Source organism: Acinonyx jubatus, chromosome B3 (genome assembly GCF_027475565.1).
Source record: "Acinonyx jubatus isolate Ajub_Pintada_27869175 chromosome B3, VMU_Ajub_asm_v1.0, whole genome shotgun sequence".
In the NCBI taxonomy this organism is placed as follows: domain Eukaryota; kingdom Metazoa; phylum Chordata; class Mammalia; order Carnivora; family Felidae; genus Acinonyx; species Acinonyx jubatus.
The window spans coordinates 17544695-17564619 of record NC_069386.1 but is presented as its reverse complement, the minus strand read 5'-3'; the positions used below and the strand labels follow the sequence as shown (position 1 = coordinate 17564619).

Here is a 19925-nt window from a genome sequence, read left to right as displayed (position 1 = left end):
TACATTTCTTTTTAATAACAGTTCTATAATTAATTTATCATTAATAGATTTAATGTTGGCACCTTCAAAAATATTTACTGCTATGCTATCTTGAAATTAACGTGGTATGACTGATGTAGAGTTACAATGCATTCTTTCTAGAATACTAGTAGAATCCTGCTCTTTTCATCTGGTCTCTCTGTCGCCATACCATTCCCCAGGATGTACACATCTGTGTGTATACTTTATTTCTTTAATGTACCTAGAATAATCCTACCTTCACAGTCATATTGTTTACTTTTATACTAAATACACAATACCTTCAAACTTTTCAGTTACTTATAGAGTATCCTGAAAATGATTTTGTTATCGCCACATAGTAATTACTTACACTAAGCATAAAAAAATAAAAAATAAACATTAGAGTGCCAATTTCAAAAGAAAAAAACAGCTAAGTCTCCTTTAAATCATCACTCTTCTGCTGATACACACTGACCTAACCTAAAATTTAAGAGGCAATGGGAAGGAAGCCACCCACTCCATGCCAAGCCAGTGACCACAGACAGAGTCAATAACAAGGCTTGGTATTTTCAAGCACTGGCTTTTTCCGGTACCACTAGAAACAGCTCTAATTTGAGCTCCAAAGCACACTGGGTTAGGAAGAGCAAGAAATAAAAGACAATACCGCAATGCCAAATTCCATTCTATATACAGTAAGTATCTCTCTTTATATTCTCTTTCTCTTGATTCGGCCATGGAAGATACATACTCTGATATGCCGATATAGGTTCAAAACATAATCCTATTACTTATCAGCTGCAACTTTGGGTTATTTACTCAAATATTTAGATCATTGGTTTGATATTTCAAAAAAATCATCTGTAAAAAAAAAAGATAGAACATGTACCTCAGGTAATTAAGTGCAATGTCCTATATAATTTAATAATGTATGGCAGAAAACAATATTTATAATTTTCAGCTCATTATGCCACATAATAATCTAAGTATAAATCCTGAATATAAATATTTTTAAATTGATGTAGTTTTTGGCACAGAAACAACTACAAACACAGTCTGTGTGTTTCTTATGTCTAACACAGACCCAAAGGGGCTCTTAAGAGGGAGAGGTCTTTAAGAAAATGGGCAGGACTACGTCCCTTGGTCAAATAAAAAAAACGAAAGCCAACTCAGATTCAAATGACCTATCAGTCTGTTCTGAAGGAGGGCTAACAACAGCATATAAATGTCAGGTTTCTTGGGTTAACAGCAATTACCAAACAATACAACCTCTTAGATATTACTTGTGACAACTGGGATCAAATCCTACATTTATTCTAAAGTCATAACAAACATCTGAATTAATATTTCCTTAAGAAGAAGTTTAACCCACTTATCTGACGTGAGAATCAGAATTCTTCAAGGCTGAATATTGTTGTCTTTTGAAATCCAGACCGATCACTCTGCAAATAAGCAGCCTGTCTAGAAACGGCCTGCTTTCCACATGTGGGTCAAAACATGTTCACAGTCCAGGTAGAGAAAGTTTACCCTTAAACCCTTTAAAATTATTTTTTTACTAAAACAAAAAAAGTGTATAATGAAGACTTTTATTTTGTGGATATTTTATGAACTAGGTAATGGCCAAATCTGGGAATACCATTGGAAGTTGTCATTTCCTCCAAAGAGACCGACAACAAAGGCTGCTGAGTAACAGTGATAGGCCACACTGCAAAACACCCACCGCATGTCTTCTTTCTACCTCCACTGTTAAACACTGAGCCCAGCACTGTTATCATTTCCTGCCCGAACTCACCCCAAAGCCTCCTTCTTGCTTCCATTCTGCCCTCTTCCCACCCATTTTCTACAGGGAAGCCAAAGTGATATTAAAATGTTAAGTCCGATCATGTTCCTTCCCTGTCCAAAACTCTGCCCTGGCTTCCCAATGTACATGCATAAAGTCTCACACACCATGTTACTAGCGATGAGGCCCCCTGATCAGTACTGGCCTGACTTTCTCATCCACTTCCGACAATCCAATTACCCTGCCCTTCTTTCTGGCCGAAGAAAGTGTCAAAATTACTTCTTCCCTCAGAGACTTTGAATTGGCTATTACCTCTGCCAGGAATGCTCTTTGCCCAGCTCCTCAAACTGTGGGCGCATTCTTGTCTTTTGGAACTTCACTATCGTATTTTCACAATGGCCTTCCTGGACACCCTAATTAAATAAGACTGCTTTTTCTAAATTATGAGATACCATTTATTTCCTTCCCTGCATTTACCACAATCTTTACTTATTTTATTTATTCATTTATTTACCTATTAAACCACAGTCAGTGCCTCCCATAAGAAAATAAACTTCACCAGAGCAGGAGCACTGACTGCCTTTATTTACTGCCATAACCCTAGCATCTACCAGATTCTAATTCATGGTAGGTGTTAAATAAATATTCCTTGAATTAATTAATTAATCCCTTAAACTGTCTCACTTGTTATGCAACCCCAGACTAGACTTACAGCCTTAAAAAACCTCACAATTTATGATTCAAATTTATCAAAATTACAACTACTGTAGAACTTCAAGACAACTTACAAATCCTTGAAAAGAAACTGTGAAATCCAAGACTGCCAGAGTTTTATCGCATGATGAACACAATTTAAGTTTTCCCCAATGCCTTATAATTATCTCTGTGGACATAAGGAATGGGAATATTCTAGAATAGAGATTAACAGAAGACTAGCTGCCCACATATTACATAGGCCCAGACGGCTGAGCATTTTCAAATTTTTGTATATTATTTCCTTTATACAACCGCAAATATAAGATATATAATTTATCAAGAATGATTATGAAATAATATCACCAAAATTTTCAGAAGTTATATAAGCAAATATTGTCCTTCAAGGTCATCAGCCAGCAAAGCAAACCCAACTCCATGTCTTCATTCATATCTTTTGAAATTCCTGTCTTAGAATTGTCTTAAGAGCTTGATACAGGATTGCTTCATGGAATCTAGGGATCAAATCCACCCTAAGAAGGACAGGATTGACACTACCAATTTTATTAAGAAGAACATGTCTCAAACTCTGAATGTAAACCCAAAAGAAAAAAAAATTTAATGTTTCAACAAGATTGGAATCCTCAGAATCACACACGCTGAGTATGTTCAACAATAGCTCAGGGACATTCTTAAAACGATAATGCTTTCTTGGTTTTGGAAATTATTTAAAAACTTTATTTGAAGATCTTATTTAAACTTAACAACCACAGACTCTTGTTGGAATGAGTGTGTCTTTAAGATAATCAATTCGAAGGAATTAACAATAACTTGGCTTTGTGAATTCAAAATCTGGGTACATTTGTTCAACCACTACATCCTTTTCATACTTGGGTAAGTGTAATTACATCTATCCAGTTTGGAAAAGCTAAATCCATTCCTTAATTGGACCAGTTGATGGACCAGAAATAGCCTGAATTTGGTTCACATCCTGATACAACGGGACTGAGGGGGTGATTATTTGTGGGGTCCAAACGGTACCAGTGTGTTTCTCCATCTTCACGCTTCTCCCCCACCACAGGTGCTCACTTGCACATGCTCCCTCCTATGACAGCAGGTGCATAATGTGTATCAAAGGCACCATGAGTTAAGTAAGTGTTAGGAGACTTACTTCAGAACCTACTCACCAATTATATTATTTCCAAGGGGAAACAGTTTATGGATTAAACAGGAACTTAAAAATAACATTTTTAATACCCTTTGTAATACACTACTTAGGGTCTTCCAGTATAGGACAAAACTGTCCACAATCACAAGGGGCTTGCTATGTATAACTGTGAATGTGTGGCAGGTTATGTTTAATAACAAATATTCACAGTGGAGAATAAAATGGAAAATACCAGAAAGCTCACTGAAAACAATCTATTAACCATGCATTTGTCTGATATAAGCAATATACAAGAACTTTTTAAAGTGAGAAACATCAAACTAGCATGTTAAGACATCCTCTTAATTATGAAAGACAAATATTATTTGGGAGCTTTAAAATAAAATGCTCTGAACATATGACATGTGAGAAACACAAAAGAAACTGATTTGACTTAAATATTTGTGTCTGGGTATCAAGCCTGCCAATTAACTCCCAATAGAAATTTTTAAATGTTAAAGACAGTATAAAATAACATTGTTTTGACATTTTATGCATGATTAAATTATACACTAGACTCTCATTGAGTGTTCTTCAAAGTAAGTAATTTACCAGGTGTTTATCAGTTATCTAACCAAATAGTCAATTTGGCATTTGAAGTACCTAGCAAAATGTCAATGAGAATTTTTCAGAAGACAAAAAGTATCTAGAAAGTACTCTTGCTAAGTGGCAATTATAACTAACTGCTAGGAAGAAATGGCATACATCTCTTCTTCAGATATACTATCTTTAAAACTTAAAAGCATTTATTCTAAAATTTAGCATCTTTATTACTGTTTAAGTTTACTTATTCATTTTGAGAGAGACAGACCACGAGCATGGGACAGGGGCATAGAGAGACAGAATCCCAAGCAGGCTCATGCTGTCAGCATGGAACCCAATGGAGGGCTCGATCTTATGAACCCTGAGATCATGACCTACGCCAAAATCAAGAATCAGAGGCTTAACCAACTGAGCCACCCAGGTGCCCCTCTTTATTACTGTTTTATGTCAGTACATGGATTACTACTTGGAAAAATTCCTCATCCTGCAGAGTCATGGAGACAACATATGCAGATTTTCATTTTATGTTATGTTTTAGTGACTATTTCACAGGTTTCTTCTAGGTAGGCTTTTTACCTCTTTACTGAGGTAGCACAATGGGAGTTTTTTGGCTTTGACCTGAATGAGACCTGGCAACCACTGTTGTCATAATATCATAGAATCATGGTCCAAAATAATTTTTTTTTAAATTTTACTACTTTGCAGAGGATAGCTAAAAGCAATCCATGTTTCACTATCAGAAAGGAATGTTACTATTATAATGATGGCTTTCACCTCACTTTCTAAACTCAAAACAGGGGAAAATTTTTTTAATTAATTTTTTTTTTTTTAAGAGAGAGAGTGTGTGTGAGCAGGGGAGAGGGGCAGAGGGAGAAAGACAATTTTAAGCAGGTTCAATGCTCAGCATGGAGCCCAACATGGGGCTCGATCCCACGACCCAAGCCAAAATTAAGAGTCGGACGCTCAACATACTGAGCCACCCACGTGCCCCAAAACAGGAAAAAACTTTAAAGAAAAAAATTTTAGTCTGTATACATTTCAAATGATCCATTCTAGTTTATTTGAAATTCCCATACGTAATCACCTTGAAAAACAGAAAGTGGTGGATAAAGAGAATGATCTCCACTGATACTGACAGAACACTTAGAAACCCCGGGGGAAACATATGAACCTTAGTTTTAAAAAACTCCATTAATTAAAAGAGTTCCACATTAAATACAAAATATAACTCTGATTTCTGAATGTGTGTCCTTTATAAGAAATTCACCTTATCACTATCAACATAAGAAATTCGACCTTAGGGGCACCTGGGTGGGTCAGTAGGTTAAGCGGCCGACTTCGGCTCAGGTCATGATCTCACGGTCCGTGAGTTTGAGCCCCGCGTCGGGCTCTGTGCTGACCGCTCAGAGCCTGGAGCCTGTTTCCAATTCTGTGTCTCCCTCTCTCTGACCCTCCCCCGTTCATGCTCTGTCTCTCTCTGTCTCAAAAATAAATAAACGTTAAAAAAAAAATAAAAGAAAAATAAATTTGACCTTAGAAAGTTCTGAATTTGTGCATACTGCCCGTCAATCTTAACAGCAAAGCAACAGGTTTCTAGATTTACAACTTGCGGTAACTTGGAGTTATAGTGGAAATAACCACCAGAATGAAAACAAAAAGTATACCACAGTGACTAACATCGAGGATACAAATGAAATGAGGGCACGGAATAATGTTAACTTTTTAATTCTAAACTCTCCTATAATGTTTATTTCTATATAATGTTTACTCTATATACTGTTTATTCTTATGCTCATGTGTCATTTCTATAATAATATAAAATTAAGTGCTTCATCACACACTTTGGGATTCCTTAGAAAAAGAGATTCAACAATTTTAAAAACGTGTAATATAGAGATACATATATTTTTAGCTGTATTTACTCTGCCTGGAAATGATCACATATAAATCTGTGAGTAAAATTCTAAGAATCTGGACTTCCTAACAACATTTCAGCTCACTGAAATACAACAGAAAGAAAAAAATTAATAAATGTGTACATATAGTGCTGCTATGCAAATTTACATTGCTGAGGGTCCTACAAATTCGGTCATTATAAAATGAAAAAAGCCACAGTCTAAAGAGTTTCTGTTAAATGCAAGTATCACAGAAAATTGTATGGTGCTTGGAAAGAGAACACACAGAAATAGATTCCTTCAGATTTCCATTTGTTCCTAACCCCTTGGAAAAATACTGCGAAGTAGTACCGTTGCTTTGCTGTGAGCCAGTCAACATACACAGGAGTTCAAAACCTTTTATTATACTCCAGAAATCTTTTGTTGTGAGTTACATTAAGAAACCTTTCAAATGCCCCTCAATAACAGGAAGTAAAGGAACAATAAAAACTTGTAAGCACATAAAGAATACCAAATAGTTCAATGTGAACAGATGATTTATGCCTAGAAGTCGTATTTCTTTCAGAAATGAGTTAGTTGCACATAAAATTTCCAAGGATATTAACATTTTCCAAATTAATTCATATTTTTTTCATTTAATTATTTGAACTGGCAGTTTAGTAAAAACTAGGTTATGTCAAAACGACACCCAGAAAGTAACTTCAAAAAAAAAGAGCTAAAAAAAAGCGCTCATATTTACTTTGTACATTAATTTTATCTAAAACAAATGTTTGCGATAATAGTTGTGACAGAGTTCCTGGAACATCACTCATCTCGACAAGTGTTTGTTTACTCCAGCTATGTTCACAGAACACTAGTCTAGAGCAATGCTCCCATGGTTAGGTTAAGTTTAGGAAACACAATATGCTATACTGCTTATCAAATACACTTTAGCATATTAAAGATCGGTTTATCAAGTCAGGAAACTGTTGATGTACATCAACAGTTTCCCATTCATTTGGCCACGGTACACTTGTTTCACACAGCATGTATGAAAAGGTTAGAAAACTGCTGATAATCAACTTTGAAGGTGTATACCCCCCCCCATGTATTCCATTAAGAAAAGTCTAACACTCTAAATATTAGTATTAATCTTTTTCTTTGCTTTTGTATAGGAAAAGCAGAAAGGAATTATCTCAAACTCAGCTGAAGGGAAAGAACATCAAAACGTGTTACGAAATTCTGGCTTTATTTTAATATGACCGGTCAATGTAACCTTACGTACTAATGACATTTGTGACTCCGATTATTGTAACTGTTGGCTGTCAGCTTAAAAAAACACTGCCCTGGGGCACCTGGGTGGCTCAGTTGGTTAAGCATCTGACTTCAGCACAGGTCATGATCTTCTGGTTCATGGGTTCGAGGCCCGCACTAGGCTCTGTGCTGACAGTGCAGAGCCTGGAGCCTGCTTTGGATTCTGTGTCTCCCTCTCTCTCTGCCCCTTCCCTGCTCATGTTCCGTCTCTCTCTCTCTCTCTCTCTCAAAAATAAGTAAACATTTAAAAAAAAGATCTAAATATATTAAAAAAAAAAACAACACACTGCCCTAAGCTCCAAGCTGGTATCAGCCCTGATCTTTACAGCCCAATTTTACAGATACTTTTATTTATTCTTGCAGACCTTTTGAAGAAAGTTCAGAGAATTTTAAAATTATATCTTACCTCAAATCTGTCTTTAAAACTCTGTTCCATTACACATCAACTTTCCACTTTCTTCCTTCTAGCAAACAGGCATTCAGCCCCTTATGGCCCATGCTGCCATTACAGTAGCAATAATTTAAAAGTTACCTATAACAACATATGGAACAAGCCATATCCATAATCTCTTCAATTCTTTCACAAAGACATGATTTTCATGATAACGAGATAAATGGCTTCTACCACAGAAATTCTTCAGAAAAAAAGTTCCATGTGGAATACTAGTAAATGAAACTAAAGGAGAAAAAGAGGCCATCCTGGTATAAAATGACCCAACAAAAATATGGGTATAACTACTGATCAAATAATTTCGTATTCCCTTTGTATTTGCTTGCATTAACAGACAAAAACAGTATATATTACGTTACAATTTATGAATGACTAAAAGTATAAGTGAAATAATTTTTAAACAACTTTGAAGTTTAGCAAAACTGTTAGCATAGTCTCTACAAACTTTACAAAAGGCTTCTTACTAGTTGAGCCAACATGGCATTAGAATTTAATTACACCTATAACGGTGTTAAAATTTGCAAAAAGTATGAGCTCATTCTATTAATGGCACACAAAAGTTGCTTAATTTGATGCTTTATTCAATTTTTCAAAGTGTAATACTTTTTGTTACAAATTCATATTTTAAAATAAAAGTTTTGGGGTGCCTGGGTGGCTCAGTCAGTTAAGTGTCTGACTTCGGCTCAGGTCGTGATCTCACGGTTCGTGAGTTTGAGGCCCACATCGGGCTCTGTGCTGACAGCTGGGAGCCTGGAAGCTGCTTTAGATTCTGTGTCTCCTTCTCTCTTGCCCCTCCCCTGCTTGTGCTCTGTCTCTCTCTCTCAAAAATAAATAAACATTAAAAAAATTTTTTTAATAATAAAAGTTTCAGGGGTGGGAAACAGACTACTAGCAGGCAAAGATAGTGTTTCTAATTCCTTATCTTAATTGTGACCATTGTCATGGTCAGTGCCTAACAAAATGAGTGTCACAGAGTTTCAGATGTTAAACCTTTCTACATGGCCCCTTCTCATTATGCACAAGCAGCAATAGCTAATTTTTGCAAAATTAGTTAATAGTTGGAAAAAATTAAAAAGAAAAATATGACTGGGTCAAAGCATATGGACAAACAACTACACAGGAATCTATACTTATCTTAAAATTAAAACTTTAATTAAAAAGCAAGCAAAGCTATGGACTGCCAATAGCATTGCTATAATGCAATCCTGGAACTGTTTCCTACCACAAACATTTTAGGATAGGAGCAACTTTCCACTGGAAGTTCAGCCCATAATTGGACTATAGAAAGTTAGGGAAGCCTGGGTGGCTCAGTTGGTTAAGCGTCCGACTTCAGCTCATGTCATGATCTCATGGCTTGTGAGTTTGAACCCTGCATCAGGCTCTGTGCTGACAGCCCAAGCCTGGAGCCTGCTTTGAATTCTGTGTCTCCATCTGTCTCTGCCCCTCCCCTGCTCGTGCTCTGTCTCTGTCTCTCTCTCTCTCAAAAGTAAACAAACATTAAAAAATTAAAAAAAAAAAAAAGAAAAGAAAATTAATTAGGTTAGTGATTCAAAACACCAAGGTACTCTTGGCATCACAGAAACAATTATTATAGGAACAGTAGCACCGAAAACAATAAAATGAATGAATTTACTTTTCTGTTGCCTAGATACTATAGTCTGTTGATCTGCTGTTGTCCTCAATAATTCAATTATGTTTCACATGTTAAATCAATAGTCAACATGGAAATTATACTGTGCTCTTCTGAGAATTATTACACGAATTGCATGCTTACTTGTTTATATCTGTAAGAAAAATCTCATCTTTTTATTCTCTGAAACATCAAAAGTCTACAAAAGCCATTTTCTACCTTTGATTATTTTATTCTTTTGGAGTAAAAAGAATAAAAACGGATGTTAAATAATGCCCTAAGTAAAATAAAATCTGAAGTCTGAGCTATATATTCATCTCTTCCTTTTATTTATTTTGAGAGAGAGAAAGAGAGAGAGCGTGTGTGAGCAAGTGCACAAGCAGGGGAAGGGCAGAGAGAGGGAGAGAGAAACCCAAGCAGACTTCATGCTATCAGCATGGAGCCTAAAGTGGGGCTCAAACCCACCAACCGCAAGATCATGACCTGAGCAGAAACCAAGTGTTGAACACTAAACCAACTGAGTCACCCAGGTGCCCCAAAGTTATATATATATTTTATTGCTCAGAAAACTATAATCAAAGATTTACATTTGTCTTTGATAATAGTCTTAGACATGAATCTGCAAGAATGGAGGAAACTCCATTGTGCCAGATGAGCTACATTTCAGAAAAATACTAACGATACCAAAAAGACTTCTCAAGCTATGCTTGAATCAGTCTGCAATCCTTAGACAACTGGGAAGCTATATGTATGTGCAGGGGAATCCAAAACAGTCCACCAAAAGTAAAAGCCAAGGTAGATGTGACAACTGACTGCCTTTGAGGGTACTCTCCAATCTAAACAATTTCAATCAGCAAAAGACAGAAGTCTTACAGGCTTGAAGTGTTGAGCTACTCCTAAACTACAATGGCTACTTCTAAACTACAAAGACACAGTGGCAACAGCTACAAATCCATGTTTAAAAAATAAAAAAAAAGACTAAAATCTGAGTAGAGTCATCAGAGGCTATATAAGAAAAAATAAATAAAAATTCTCAGAAAAATGAATCAAAATCCAAAGCTGCGACAACATATTACCTAAATTTTGCAGTTTTCAACAATAGCAACAACAAAATGCAAGACATGGAAAAAAACAGCAAAATGTGACCCATAGCCAGGAGTAAAAAAACATGTTTAAGAAGTCAACAGAAAGTAACTCTGAATGGGTCTGGATGTTGAACTTGGCAAAGATTTCAAAGCAATTATTAGAAATATGTTTGAATAATCTAAGGAAACTATGTCCAAAAAAACTAAAGAAAAATATGATGATAATGACTCAATTGATAGAGAACCTAAATATAAAAATGCAAGCCATAAAAAGAACCAAAGAAAAACTGTAAAAGTGAAAATACAGTAACTGAAATGAAAAATTTCCTAGATGGTCTCAGGAGCAGATGTGAGGTTGCAGAGGAAAGAATCAATAAACTCAAAAACATATCAACAGAAATTATCAAATCAGCAGTACAGAGACTCAGAGATCTGTGGGATACTATCATATGCATAATGGGAGTCCCAAGAGAAGAGAAATGTGAGAAAGTGGCAAAAAGAATGTCAAAGGACAGGGGCGCCTGGGTGGTTCAGTCAGTTAAGCCTCTGAGTCTTGATTTCAGCTCAGGTCATGATCTCATGGTTTGTGAGATCAAGCCCCACATTGGGCTCTGCACGGGGCATGGAGTCTGCTTGGATTTTCTCTCTCCCTCTCTCTCTGCTTCTCCCCTGCTCACATGCTCTTTCTTTCAAAATAAACACTTAAAAAAAAAAGAATGTCAAAGGACAATAACTGAAAATGTCCCATGTTTGATGAAAAATATTAATCTACATATCCAAGAAGTTCAATTTATCAAGTAGGGCAAACATAAAAAGATCCACACCTAGACATACAGTAGTCAAGTTGCAGAAAGATAAATACCAATAGGAAATCTTGAAAGCCAAAAGAGAAAAATGACTCACACATAAAGGAGAACAATACAAGTAAAAACTAACTTATCAGAAACTACAGAAGTCTGAAGATGCTAAAATGGCATATTTAAAATGATGAAAAAAAGTTAATCAAGAATTATATATTCAGCAAAACTATCCTTTGAAAATAAAGTCAAAATAAAACATTCCCAGATGAATAAGAAGTGAAAAAAACCATTTGCTGGTAGACTTGCCCTATAAGAAATATTAAAGTCTTTATAGCTTAAAAAAAAAATGATACCAGATGGTAACTAAAACCAACAGGAAGGAAATGAGTTCTTTTAAATTTACTGACACTCATTTCATGGTTAGCACATGATCTATCTCAGAGAATATTCTAGGTGTTCTATAAAACACTACGTATTCTGCTCTTGCTGAGTGGAGGGATAATTACATGTTAAGTTAGTTCAAGTTGGTCAACAGTGTTATACAAGTTTTCTATATTCTCAGGTTGTTCTAGTTGATGGAAAGACAGGTGTATTAAAATCCTCAACTGTAATTGTTTAATTGTCTATTTCCCCTTTTAATTCTGTCATTTTCTGGTTCTGTATTTTGGGTTTCTGTAGCAAAGTGCATATACATTTGTAATGTTACATTTTCCCTAAGTACTGACTGTTTTATCTTTATGAATTTTCTCTCCTTGCCTCCAGTAATATTTTTTGTCTTACAGTCTATTTTATCTGTTCTTAAAATAGGTCCTTCAGCTAATACATACTGTGTGCCAGGTGTATCTTTTTCCTTTTTATTTTCAACCTATTTGAACCTATTCACTTATTTCAATTTTTGACTTCAAAATTTATCCTTTTTATATATAAATCCTTTTTATTAAGTTGGAAATTTTCTGCCTTTTGATGACAATATTTCAAATATTCCCATTTAATGCAATTATTGATAAGGCTATATTTATATGTAACTTCACTATTTATTATTATGTCTTATGTCTTTGTTTCTCTCTTCTTTCATTACTATCTCCTGTATAAACACGTTTTAATTTTTTTTAATGTTTCTTTATTTTGAGAGAGCAAGAAATAGCACATGCACACAAGAGGGGAAGGGGTGGTGAGAGAGAATCCCAAGCAAGCTCCAGGAGAGAGCCCAATAAAGGGCTTGAGATCATGAACCATGAGATCATGGCTGGAGCCAAAATCAAGAGTCAGACACTTAACGACTGAGCAACCCAGGTGCCCAGGTTTGTCCATTTTGTTTACGTTTTCAAAGAATTAATTCTTAGTTTCATTAATCTTTCTAATTGTTTTTCTGTTCTCTGTTTCATTTATTCCTGATCTAAAATTTATTATTTGCTTTCTTCTGCTAAATTTGGGTTCCATTTGTTCTTCTTTTTCTAGTTTCTCAAGGTGTAGAGTTAGGTGGTTTATTTGAGATCTGTATTCTTAAGGTAGACATTTATTGCTACAAACTTTGCTCTTAAAACTGCTTTTGCTGCATCCCATATGCTCTGGTACATTACATTTTCATTTTTGCTTGTCTCAAGAAATTTTTTAATTTCCTCTTTAATTTCTTCCTTATTCTACTGGTTGTTCAAGACAGTCTTGCTTAATTTCCATGTGCTTGTGAATTTTCCAATTCTCTTCCTGTTGGTGATTTTCTGGTTTCATGCCCTTGTGGTCGAGAAAATACTGGATATGATTTCAATCTTCTTGAATTTTCTAAGACTTGCCTAACATATGGTCTATCCTAAAAATGATCTGTGTGCACTTGAGAAGAAAATGTATTCTGCTGTTGTTGGATACAATTTTCTGTATATGCCTGTTAGGCTCGTTTGGTCTATGGTGTTGTTCAAATCCAAAGCTTCCTTATTGATTTCCTGTCTGGATGATGCATCCATTGTTGAGGATGGAGTATTAATGTCTCCAACTATTACTTTAATACTGTTTCTTTCTTTTAGCTCTGTTGGTTTTGCTTTGTATATTTAGGTGCTCCACTGTTGGACACATTAAACATTTACAATTGTTATAACTTCTTGAAGGACTGACACCTTTAACATCATATAATAACCTTCTTTGTCTTTTTAAAAAGTACGTACCTTTAAAATGTAAAAACCATTCTTATCTTGTAAGCCATTTAACAAAAGGCCTATGGGTCATAGCTTGCCAAGCCCTGTGTTAGACTATAAAATAAGTCTTATTAAATTAAAAACGGAAAATATGCCAGTATATTTTGACAGCAACAGAATTATATTAGAAATCAACAGAGAAATTTGAGAAATCCTCAAACATTTGGAAATTGAATAATAAACTTCTCAACAGCTCCTGAATCAAAGAAGAAATCATGAATTAGAAAATATTTTAACTTGGGGGTGTCTGAATGGCTCTATTGGTTAAGCGGCTCACTTTGGCTCAGGTCATGATCTCACAGTTTGTGGGTTCAAGCCCTGCACTGGGCTCTGTGCTGACAGCGTAGAGCCTAAAGCTGCTTCGGATTCTGTGTCTCCCTCTCTCTGTGCCCCTCCTCCACTCATGCTCTGTCTCTCTCCGTCTCTCAAAAAATGAATAAATGTTAAAAAAAAATTTTAAATAAACTATCTTAAATTGAATGGAAACAAAAACACAACAATAGAAATTCATGAGAAGCTGCAAAAGTCGTGCTTTAATAAGCATATTTATACTTTTAAAATGCTTTCTAGCACTAGCTAGAAAGATCTAAAAATATTTAATATAAACTTCCACCTCAAGAAGCTAGAATAAGAAAAGTAAATCAAACTCAAAGTTGAAGGAAGGAAATAAAATCAGAGTAACAATCCATAAATTATAAAACAGAAAAATAACAGAGAAAGCCAATGGAACCAAAAGTTCGTTCTTTTAAAGAACAAAATTGGCAAACATTTAGCTAGACTAACCAAAGAGAAAGAGAGCAAGAGAGGGGGAGAGAGACAGAAAGAACACACATTACCAAAATTAGGAATAAACTTACAGAAATTAAAATAATTGTACAGGAACATTATGAATAACTTTATGCCAAAAACCAGACAGTATAGATGAAATGGACAAATTCCTTAAAAGATTAAAGGAGATGGGGCACCTGGCTGGCTCAGTCAGTAGAATATGCAAATCTTGATCTCTGAGTTGTGACTTCGAGCCCCACATTGGGTATAGAGGTTACTTAAAAATAAAATCTTTTAAAAGAGAGAGAGAGAGATTAAAGAAGAAATACAAATCAATAGAACTAGAACAAGAAACTGAATTAGTAATATAAAATACATAATGAAAAAATGAGGCACATATTGCTTCATAGGCAAATTTTATCACTTTTTTATAAATGGTACCAATCCTAAAAAAATTAACAAACTAATCCTAATATTTATATGGAAATTAAAAAGGCAAAGCAAAATAGGCAAAATAGTCAAAGCAATTTAGAGAAGAAGGAAAAAGTTGGAGAACCAATTCTACCTGATTTGAAGATGTACTACAAAACCACAGTAAACAAGACAGCATGATAGTGACATAAGGCCAGAACAGAACACAGAGTCTAGAAATAAACTCACATAATTATAGCCCATTGATTTTTGAAACAGGTACCAAGGCAACGAGGTAAATATAGTTTTTTTTTAACAAATGGTGCTAGAATAGTTGGATATCCACATGCAAAAACAAATGAATTTAGATATAATCTCTATCACACAAAAAAGTCAACTGAAAATTGACCAGACTAAATATAAAAGGTAAAACTATGAATCCAACAAGAGAATTTAGGATAAAATTTATAAACAGGACTTCATAAAAACTGAAAACTTTTGCTCTTCAAAAGACACCATTAAGGGGGGAAAAAGGGAAGCTAGAGACTGGGAGAAAATATTTGCAAATCATATATTTGATAAAAGACTTGTATCTGAAATATATAAAGAACTTGCAAAACTCAGTAAGAAAATGAACAACACGATGAAGAAATGGATACTTCACCAAAGAACACAAAGAAATGGAAAATTACCATATGAAAAGATGCTCAAACATCCTTAGTGACTAGGGAAATACAGCTTACAACCACAATGAGAGGTGCCTGGGTGGCTCAGTCAGTTAAGCATCCTGCTCTTGATTTTGGCTCAGGTCATGATCTCACGGGATAGAGCCCCACATTGGGCTCTGTGCTGGCAGTGTAGAGCCTGCTTGGGATTCTCTCTCCTTCTCTCTGCCCCTCCCATGTGTGAACATTTCTCTTTCAAAATGAACATTAAAACACACACACACACACACACACACACACACACACACACACACACACATCATTATATAATCCACTAGAAAAAAATCATGTCTTTTATAATAATAAAAAAAAAACCACACCTGATAATACCAAGTGATGGTGAGGATGTGGTAAAAACAGAACCCTCACACATAACTAGTGGGAATGTGAAATGATACAACTACTTTGGAAAAGAGTTCGTTTCTTCAAAAGATAATACATACTTATGATATACTCGGAAATTCAATTTCTAGGTATTAATCCAAGAAAAATGAGGACATATGTCCACACAAACATGTGTATGCAAATGTCCCTAACAACACTATTCATGACTGCCAAAAACTGGAAACAATCAATGAACTGGTAAATGGATAAAGCAAACACGGTATATCCATACAATGAAATATAAATCAGATATACACAAAGGAATGAACTACCAAGGCACAAAACTACATAAATTAACAACAAAAACATTAAGCTAAGTAAAAGCACCCAAATACAACATACCACATATTGTATGATCCCATTTATATGAAATCTCCATAAAAAACAAAACCATAGAGACAGAAGATCAGAAGATCTGTCTTAGAATGGGAGTAGAAATTGATCACAATTGGGCATGAGGAAACTTTTCATGATGATTAAAGTGTTCTCAAACTGGATCATAGTGGTGGTAGTACAACTATAAAATTTACCAATAATTTAGAATTTACAATAGCCGTTTGAAACACATTGAATCTTTATATCATGAATTTTATGGTATGTAATAAAACATACCTCAGTAAATCTGTTAAGAAATGTTTACAAAAAGGAATGTGGTATTGATTTGGAACCAGTATAGACTGAGCTATTAAGAAAAACTAATATAGGGGTGCCTGGGTGGCTCAGTCAGTTAAGTATCCGACTGCAGCTCAGGTCTTGATCTTAGTTTGTGAGCTTGAGCTCTATGCCGGGCTCTGTGCTGACAGTTCAAAGCCCAAAGCCTCCTTCGGATTCTGTGCTCCTCCCTCTCTCTCTCTCTTTGCCCCTTCCCCACTCATACATGCGTGTTCTCTAAAAAATAAATATTAAAAAAATTTTTAATAAAAGAAATAAAGAATAAACTAAAACAACATAACTTCATTTGCTTTTTGACAAAGTTACTAGATTAAGATAAGCCCATAATCACAGTACATCAAGATTCCAGCATTAAAACTCTTCATGTAAAGGTCAAGTAAGTACTACCAGTTTCTTCTGCATGGCTCTATCCTACTAAACATCTTTATAAGTTACTTTCATAAAGGACTTGCTTTTCCAATGCGTAAGTGATTTAAGAATGGGAAGGATAGCTAATCTGACAACTGATAAAATCATGACTGAAAATGATTTCATATCCATTTATTAGCAAAAAATTCAGTTTCACAATGCCATGCATTGGAAAAAAAATATTACTGGCAAAAACAACCCAGATCTGGGTTTCTTTTTTTTTTTTCCTAATGTTTATTTATTTTTGAGAGAGAGAGAGCATGAGCTGGGGAGGGACAGAGAGATAGGGGGGAACAGAGGATCTAAAGTGGGCTCTGTGCCGACAGTAGAGAGCCTGACATGGGGCTCAAATTCACGAACCGTGAGATAATGACCCAAGCTGAAGTCAGATGCTTAATTGACTGAGCCATCCAGGCGCTCTAGATCTGGGTTTCTAAATATCACTCTCCAATAAAAGGAACCAGGGCTGAGACACAGAAAATACAAAATAAGCTAGAAACATGATGGGAGAAAAATAAGAAAGTGCTTGAAAAAGTATGGGGAAATGTCAAAAAGACCAACCAGGAGCCAACCAGAAGGAACTCCCAATGGCTAACATTGGAACAATTTGAACAACAAAATAATGACACTGAATTAGAATCCATAGAAACAAATATCTATGAATCCTTACTAGTATAAATAGATAAAAGATAATTCCATACAGAATTCCAATTAATAAATGTAGAAGGAATGAGGGAAATACAAATGTCACATTAGGCAAACACCACAGTAATCACTGTTGTAGTCAAATCCACTAATGAATGCTAAAATCAGAAAGTGAAGGTCTGAGGAGAAACAGCTTAATGACAGTTTCAAAGTATTTTTAAGATACTTATCAGTTACAAAGGGAAAATTCAAAGTGGAGAAACCCAATAGCCATCAGCTTAACCAAGGGATCAAGGTTAATCACTAGCAATCATAAGACACAATAATATCATGTACCCCCCCCCCCAATAGGACGCACTGAGAAGAACACAAGATCATTTCCATGGTATTCTTGCCAAAAATATATAAACTCAATCTAATCGTGAGGAAATAGCATGTTCCATATAAGGTCTATTCCTGTGCTAAGATTCAAGGATTCCAAAGGTAATGAGCCAGCATTGTGGCTTCCCCAAAATTTCACTACAAAAAAAGTACAAAAGATAACAAGGAGGTAAGACTGTAAGACAGAAACATTTAATTTCCCAAAACATAAATAATGGGTGTGTTTTTAAATGTGTATCATATGTCATATACATATGTATTTAACAGAAGACTGAAAGAGGACAATCAAATTTTTATAGCATAGTATCTTAGGGTCCCATGTAGGATCCAGTGTGACAAGTCTCTCTCCCTTGGGTACCCAGATAATACAGTCCTTTCTCCCTACACTTTGACTATGGGAAGCAGCAAACATTTTTCTCCATCTTCCATTCTAGATATGTGCTTTGCCTCTCACTTTATTTTCATTCATTCAATATTAATTGACTACCCATGTGAAGGGTAGGGAACGAAAAGCTCTGGGAGATACAAAGACAAATAAATTAATCACCTGTTGCTTCCACAGTTTCTGATGCTTTTAAAAATAAGACTTTTGACCTTTTTGTTTTAACAGTGGAAGCATTCGCCTGACTCAACAAACTACATTCTCCCTGGAAGTTGAAGTCCCTATAACAGACTTTTCAATCCTGACATTTATGAAAATCACCTCTTTTGTCTTTTCACTTTTACCACCCAATTGAGCATTCCTGAAGACTGATTTAGTTTTGCTTATTTTATAATTTTATATAATTGGAATCATAGAACATGCATTCTTTATGACTGGCCTCTGTCGCTCAATGTTGTATTCGTGAGATGTAAACATATTGTGAGATGCAGCTGCCTGCTTCTTTTCACCGTTCTATAATATTCCATTGTGTAAATTAACTACTTTCATCCATTCTCTTGTTAGAAGACACTTGTGTCTTTCTGGTTTGAGGCAATTATGAATATTGTTAACTTAATGAACATTACTGTACATCTCTTTTGGTTCATAAATAAACATAAGTCTAGGAGAAGTATTTGGTCAGAGTATGCACATCATTAACACTATAAGGTATGACAACCCCTGCCGTCTCATGTGTTCATAAATGCTGTTTTGTCATTCTTCTTCTTTAATGTTTATTTTGAGAGAGACAGAAAGAGTGTGAGCAGGGGAGGGGCAGAGAGAGAAGGAAAGAGAGAATCTCAAGCAGGCTCTGCACACACAGTGTGGAGCCTTATGCAGGGCTCGAACCCACAAACCATGAGATCATGACCTGAGCTGAAACCAAGAGTTGAACACTTAACCGACTGAGCCACCAGGTGCCCCTTGTCATTCTTCTTAATGTTTTTATTTTATTTTGAGAGAGAGAGAAAGCGAGTGAGCATGAGTGGGGAAGGGCAGAGAGAGAGGGAGAACACAGAATCTGAAGGAGGCTCCAGGCTCTGAGATGTCTGCCCAGAGCCCTACACAGAACTTGAATTCATGAACTGTGAGAACACGACCTGAGCCACAGTCAGACGCTTAAGGGACTGAACCACCCATGTGCCCCTTTGTCATTCTTTTTGAGTCTAGTTGGTATCTAGTGGAATCTTATTGTGGTTTCAAATTTGCTCATACCTGATGATTAATGAAGCTCAACATTTTAACATACATTTATTAGGCATTTAGATTTCCTCTTTAGGGAAGTACCTATTCAAGACTCCTGCTGATGCTTAAAACATTTTTTAAAATTTTTTTAATATTTATTTTTATTTTGAGAGAGAGAGAGAGAGAGAGAGAGAGAGAGAGAGAGAGTGCAAGTGGGAAAGGGGGCCAGAGAGAGACGGAGACACAGAATCTGAAACAGACTCCAGACTTTGATCTGTCAGTACAGAGCCCGACGCGGGGCTCGAACTCACAGACTGCAAGATCATGACCTGAGCCAAAGTTAGACACTTAACCAACTGAACCAC

General features: G+C 35.6%; 1 protein-coding gene and 1 long non-coding RNA gene across 5 annotated transcripts in view; one reads left to right on the top strand and one right to left on the bottom strand.

Moving 5' to 3' along the window:
• Positions 1–19925, bottom strand: part of LRRC28 (leucine rich repeat containing 28) — a 181207-nt gene that overhangs the window by 74097 nt on the left and 87185 nt on the right. The window lies entirely within an intron of this gene.
• LOC113601918 (uncharacterized) lies at positions 538–19623 on the top strand. The gene is made up of 2 exons (XR_003423249.2): positions 538–692; positions 18565–19623. It is a non-coding gene; the product is annotated as an uncharacterized LOC113601918 (long non-coding RNA).